This window comes from Rhinolophus sinicus, linkage group LG02 (assembly GCF_036562045.2).
Source record: "Rhinolophus sinicus isolate RSC01 linkage group LG02, ASM3656204v1, whole genome shotgun sequence".
In the NCBI taxonomy this organism is placed as follows: Eukaryota; Metazoa; Chordata; class Mammalia; order Chiroptera; family Rhinolophidae; genus Rhinolophus; species Rhinolophus sinicus.
This window is the reverse complement of record NC_133752.1, coordinates 195199607-195205508: the sequence shown is the minus strand read 5'-3', so window position 1 is coordinate 195205508 and position 5902 is coordinate 195199607.

Here is a 5902-nt window from a genome sequence, read left to right as displayed (position 1 = left end):
CCTCTGAGCTGTCGTTTCTTGAAAGATGCTATTAAGTGGCCTTGTAGGACTTGAAACCAGAAACAGGAATTAGCCTCTGCTTTCCTTCTCATCAGCTCTGACTTAGGACAGTTCCTCCTGGGACTCACTGAGCCAGTCTGCACAGCCGAGTGAGCGTGAGCACTCATGGCTGTGGAAGCAGCTGGCGCAGTAGTAACTCAGTACCTCCTGGGCCTGAGTGCCTCACGGGGGTGCAGCACGGGCAGCTGGTGGGGCTGTGCGTGGGGAACAAGGGAGTCTGACTGATGGCTTTTGCTGTGGTTTGAAGAAGTTCAACTCAGAAATATGCCTCTTAGATCCACTATGCATTAGATAAACATTAACTAGTTGATGTTTTTTATTGTAAAATGCATACAAATTTTACTGTCTTAATAACTCCTCATTCTTCTCTTGCCCCTGGCAACCACCATTGTACTTTGTCTTTTATGATTTTGACTACTCACGTAAGTGGAGTCATACAGTATTTGTCTTTTTGTGACTGGCTTATTTTAGCATAATGTCGGCAAGGTTCATCTGTGTTGTAGCATGTATCGGAATTTCCTTTTTAAGGCTAAATAATATTCTATTTTGTATATAGACCACATTTTGCTTATCCATTCATCCGTTGATGGACAGTTGGGTTCCTTCCATGTTTTAGCTCTTGTGAATAACGTTGCTGTGAACGTGGGTGTGGATATACATATTTCAGACCCTGCATCCAGTTGTTTTGGGCATATACCCAGAAGGGGAATTGCAGGATCATATGGTAAATTTTATTTTTAAGTTTTTGAGGACTCACTATTCCAATTTCCACAACAGCTGCACCATTTGACATTCCTATATAGTTGTGTTATGGTATTAAAAGTGAAACACTTTCTCTTCTGGGAAAAGGGAATGGAAGTACTTACCCCTATTTTCACAAAATACAACCCTGGACATTTTCTATATAAAAACATAAGACTGAAAGGTGGAGAGAAGAAGGCAGACTGCTCGGAACCTCGGGACCTATGGGATGACTCACTGAGTTCCCCGGGTTTTCTTTTTGCTTCACATATTGCAAAAAAAAGCAAAGCCCCACGTGAGGACCAGAAAAAAGATAGGTTAGTAGACTGAAAACTAGCATCAACTTCATCAGCAAAGGCCTGGACTTCAGCCTTAATGTACTGGGGGCACCGCAGAATCCCTGCAGGGGTGATGTCAGAGGGGCAAGCAGGGAGCTGGGACTTTCAGATCCCATCAGTGGAGGCCTCGGGAGGAGAGATGAGGCACCCCAACCCCTCCCAACTAGGGTGTTACAGCAGAGCTGTAGGGTGATGGAAGTCACTGCCACCCAGCAGTAACTAGGAGACACTGCCACCCTGGGTGTCGGCGGATGTCATAAGAAACCTGAACTTTTACCCACACTTGGCAGTAATGAAGTGGTGCCTTTCCATCCCCATCAGAGGAGGTGTGCTCTAACAAGATTTACATAAGATCCAGATTTTTCATAACATACCCAAGATGTCCATGTTTGAGTCAAAAATTACTCATACCCAGGACCAGGAAAATCTCAACTTGATGGAGAAAAGACAATTGACAACAGCACTGAGATGACAGATGTTAGAATTATCTGACAAGGCTTTAAAAGCAGCCATTATAAAAATGATGTGTCAACAAGCAATTATGAACACACTTCAAAGTCTCCACAAAGAAATAGAAAATATAAGAAACCATTTAGAGTTGAAAAATTAATAAAATAAAACTGGAGGAGAAAGGAAAGAATCAGAATTTGCTGTTGAAACTATAGAAATTACCCAATCTGAACAATAGAGAAGAAATAGACTTTAGAAAATAATAAAGGACTTCTGGGACCTATAACAAAAAAATCTAAAGCCTGTGTCAGAGTCCCAGAGGGAGAGAAGAAAGGGTGAAAAAGTAGTTGAAGAAATAATGGCTGTTAACTCCCCCAAAATGGCACGAGATACCATGTCTTTTCCCGAAAATAAGACCTAGCCAGACAATCAGCTCTAATGCGTCTTTTGAAGCAAAAATTAGTGTAAGACATGGTCTTATTTTACTATTATAATACAAGACCTGGTCTTTACATAATGTAAGACCGAGTCATATTAATTTTTGTTCCCAAATACGCATTAGAGCTGATTGTCCGGCTAGATCTTATTTTCGGTGAAAACGGTAGAAACCTGCAGATTCAAGAAGCTCAGAGGACCCCCAAACAAGATAAACCTAAGGAAATGCACATCAGCACACGTCATAGTCAAACTTCTGAAGACTAAAGAAAAAAATCTTAAAAGCAGCACATGAGAAATGATTCCTTATCTATGGGGAAAACAATTTGACAACAGATGTCTCATCAGAAAACAGAGCGGAAAGAACAACACATTTTTCAAATAGGGAAAACTGTCAAATAGGCATTCTATATCCAGCAAAAATACACTTCAAGAATTAGGGAAAATGTAGGCTTACTCAGATGAAAGAAAACTAAGAGAATTTGTTGCCAGCAGACTTACCTTGAAAGAATGGCTAAAGAAGTTCTCTAAACATAAAGGAAAAAATAAAAGAAGGAAATTTGGAACATCCGAAAAGGAGAGAAATAGTAAAACTATGGGTAAATAAAACACTTTCCTCCTCTGGGGTTTTCTAAATTATGGTTAATAGTTGAAGCAAATGTTGTAACATTGATGTGGTTCTCAATGTATGTAAAGGAAATCTTTAAAACAGTTTACAATGGGAGAGAGCAAAGTGATACAAAGAGAGGAAAGTTTTCTACAATCAAACTGGTAAAATGTGGACAACAGTATATTGTGGTAACTTATGTATATATAATGTAATTCTTAGAGCAACTACTAAAGAAATGCACCCAAAAACAGTAGTGTTAAATTAAAATGGAATTTTCAAAAAAAGTTAAAGTAACCCACCAGAAGGCAGAAAAAAGAAAACAAAAGATAAAACGGGGGCTGGTCTGGTGGCTCAGGTGGTTGGAGTGCCGCGCTCCTAATACCGAGGTCGCTGGTTCGATTCCCACATGGGCCAGTGGGCTGTGCCCTCTACAGCTAAGATTGTGAACAACAGCTCTCCCTGGAGCTGGGCTGCTGGGAGCAGCCGGACGTAGGCGTGAGCAGCCTGACTGACAACTGGCAACCGACTGTCTCAGCCAGGGGGAGCGCAAGGCTCATAATACAAATGTGGGCCAGGGAGCTGTGTCCTACACAACTAGACTGAGAACAGCTTGAACCAGAGTGGGGGTGGGGGAGGTGGAAGAAAGGGGAAAAAATAAAATAAAAAAATAGGAGATTTAAGCTCTAACATACCAATAAGTACGTTTAATGTAAATGGTCTATATCAATTGAAAGACAAATTGGCAGAGTAGATGAAAAAACACAACCTAACTATATGCTGTCTACAAGAAACTCACCTCAAAATGTTACAGTATAAGTAGGTTGAAAGTAGTAGGATGGAAAAATGGAAAATATCATGAAAACATTAAAAAAATAAGTGGCTGAAATTAATGTCAGATATGTTAGACTTCAGAGCAAAGAAAGGTACCAAGGACAGAAGCTCAGCCCACCACAAAGACATAATCCTAAATATGGATTTACCAAATAACAGCTGTAAAACATGATACAAGTTCTAGTAGAATGGAAAGAATAGCAAATCCACACTATACTTGGAGATTCCAACGTTTCTTTCTTAACAATTGGAGAACAACTAGACAGAAAATCAGCAAGGATGTAGAACTTAACACCATCAACCAACAGGATCCAATCAACATAGAAGACTCCACCCAACAACAGGATACACATTCTTTTCAAGTGCCCATGGAACCTACATCAAGATAGACCATATCCTGCTCCATAAAACAAGTCTCGACAAATGTGAAATCTGAAATCATACAGTGTGTTCTTTGGTCACGGTAGAATCAGTAATTCCTGGGTTAAAGATTGAAAGCTTTCCCTTAAGAACAGAGACCAGGATGTCCACTTGCACCACTTCTATTAAACACTACTGGAGGTTCTAGCCAGGGCACTTAGGGCAAAAGGAAAAGAATCCAGATTGGAAAGAAAAGTAGATTATTTGTAGATGATATGGTCTTGTGTATAGAAAATGCTAAGGAATCCTCTGAAAGACTACTAGAACCAATAAACAGCAAGGTTGCAGGACAAAATCAGTTGATATACTTGCCATGAACAATCTAAAAATCAAATTAAGAAAACAATTTCACGTAGCATAGCATCAAAAAGTAAAATGCATAAATTTAACAAAATAAATGTAAAACTTATGTTTTGAAGACAAAACATTGTTGAAAAAAAACTTAAGGGACCCTGAGTAGCCAAATCACTCTTGAAAAGAATAGAGTTGAAGGACGCACAGCTCCCAATTTCAAACCTTAATTACAAAGCTATAGTAATCAGACAATGTGGTACTAGTGTGAGCATAGAAATATAGGTCCATGGCATAGACTGGAGAGTCCAGAAGTAAAGCTCATAGGTCTTGTCAATTGATTTTCAATGTGGGTGCCAAGACAATTCATTGGGGGAAAGTATAGTCCTTTCAATAAGTGATTCAAAGACAACTGGACATCCACAAAAAATAGTTGATTTCATCAAAATTCAAAGCTTCTGTGCTTTGAAGGACACCTATAACAAAGTGAAAAGACAACCCACAGAATAGAAGAAAATATTTGCAAATCATTTATCTGACAAGGCAATTGTATCCAGAAAGAACTCCTACAACTCAACAGTAAAAAGAACCTAATGGGCAAAGGATTTGAGTAACATTTCTATTAAAAAAAAAAACACAAAACAAAACATGAATGGCCAATGAGCACATGAAAAGATGTTCAATATCATCAGTCAGTAGGGAAATGCAAATGAGAATCATAAGAAACACCACTGCACACCCACTAGGGTGAATATAATTAAAAAGACAGACAATGACAACTGTTGACGAGGATATGGAGAAGTTGGAACCCTCATACATGGCTGGTGGGATTATAAAATGGTGGGGTCACTTTAGAAAGCAGTTTGGCAGTTTCTCAAGAAGTTAAACAGTGACCAAGATATTTTCCTAGATATATACCCAAGAGAAATTAAAACATGTCTGCACGTTCTGCACACGAATGTTTGTAACTATTATAATAGTCAGAAGTGCAAACGACCCAAATGTCCGCTGCCAGATGAATGAATATATGGTCTGTACACCTGTCGACGTAAGAATATCCGAACCTATAGAAAAATTTAAGAGTTTATTTGAGCCAAACTGCGGACATGCCTGGAAGCAAGCTCTCAACAGATTGAGAAAATGCTCCAGAGAATGGAAGTTTGGCAGTTCTTTTTATGCATTTGGAATCAGAGCAGGGAATATAAGGAAGATTACATGAAATCCATTGGTAGTAGGTTAGAGAGAGGGAGACAGCAAGGTGGGAAATCTGACTGGATAAAAAGTCAAATGGAGAGAACATTCACAGTAAATAGGGATGATATACTGTTAGTAACAAGATCATGTGCTCCTTGTGGGGTCTGGAAAAGAGGATTATTCTGGCATTTCGAAGGTGTGTTAGCTAACCTAGATTCACAAGAACAATGGGCAAGGCTGGCTTAAGGCAAAGATAAACCAAACCTTACACTAGTTATAGGCCTGGGGTGTGACTAATTCTAGAAAATGTTCAGGATCCTAAAGAAACCCTATACTTAAAATTATTCCGTGTTCCCCTCCTTCCACGCCAGGCCCTGGTAGCCGCTAGTCTAACTTCCTGTCTTCGTGTATTTGCCTATTCTGGACATTGCACATTTATGGAATCATGCAATGTGTGGTCTTTCGTGACTGGCTTCCTGAGCATAATTTTTTCAAGGTGCATCTGCGTTGTAGGTTGTATCAGTAGTTCAAT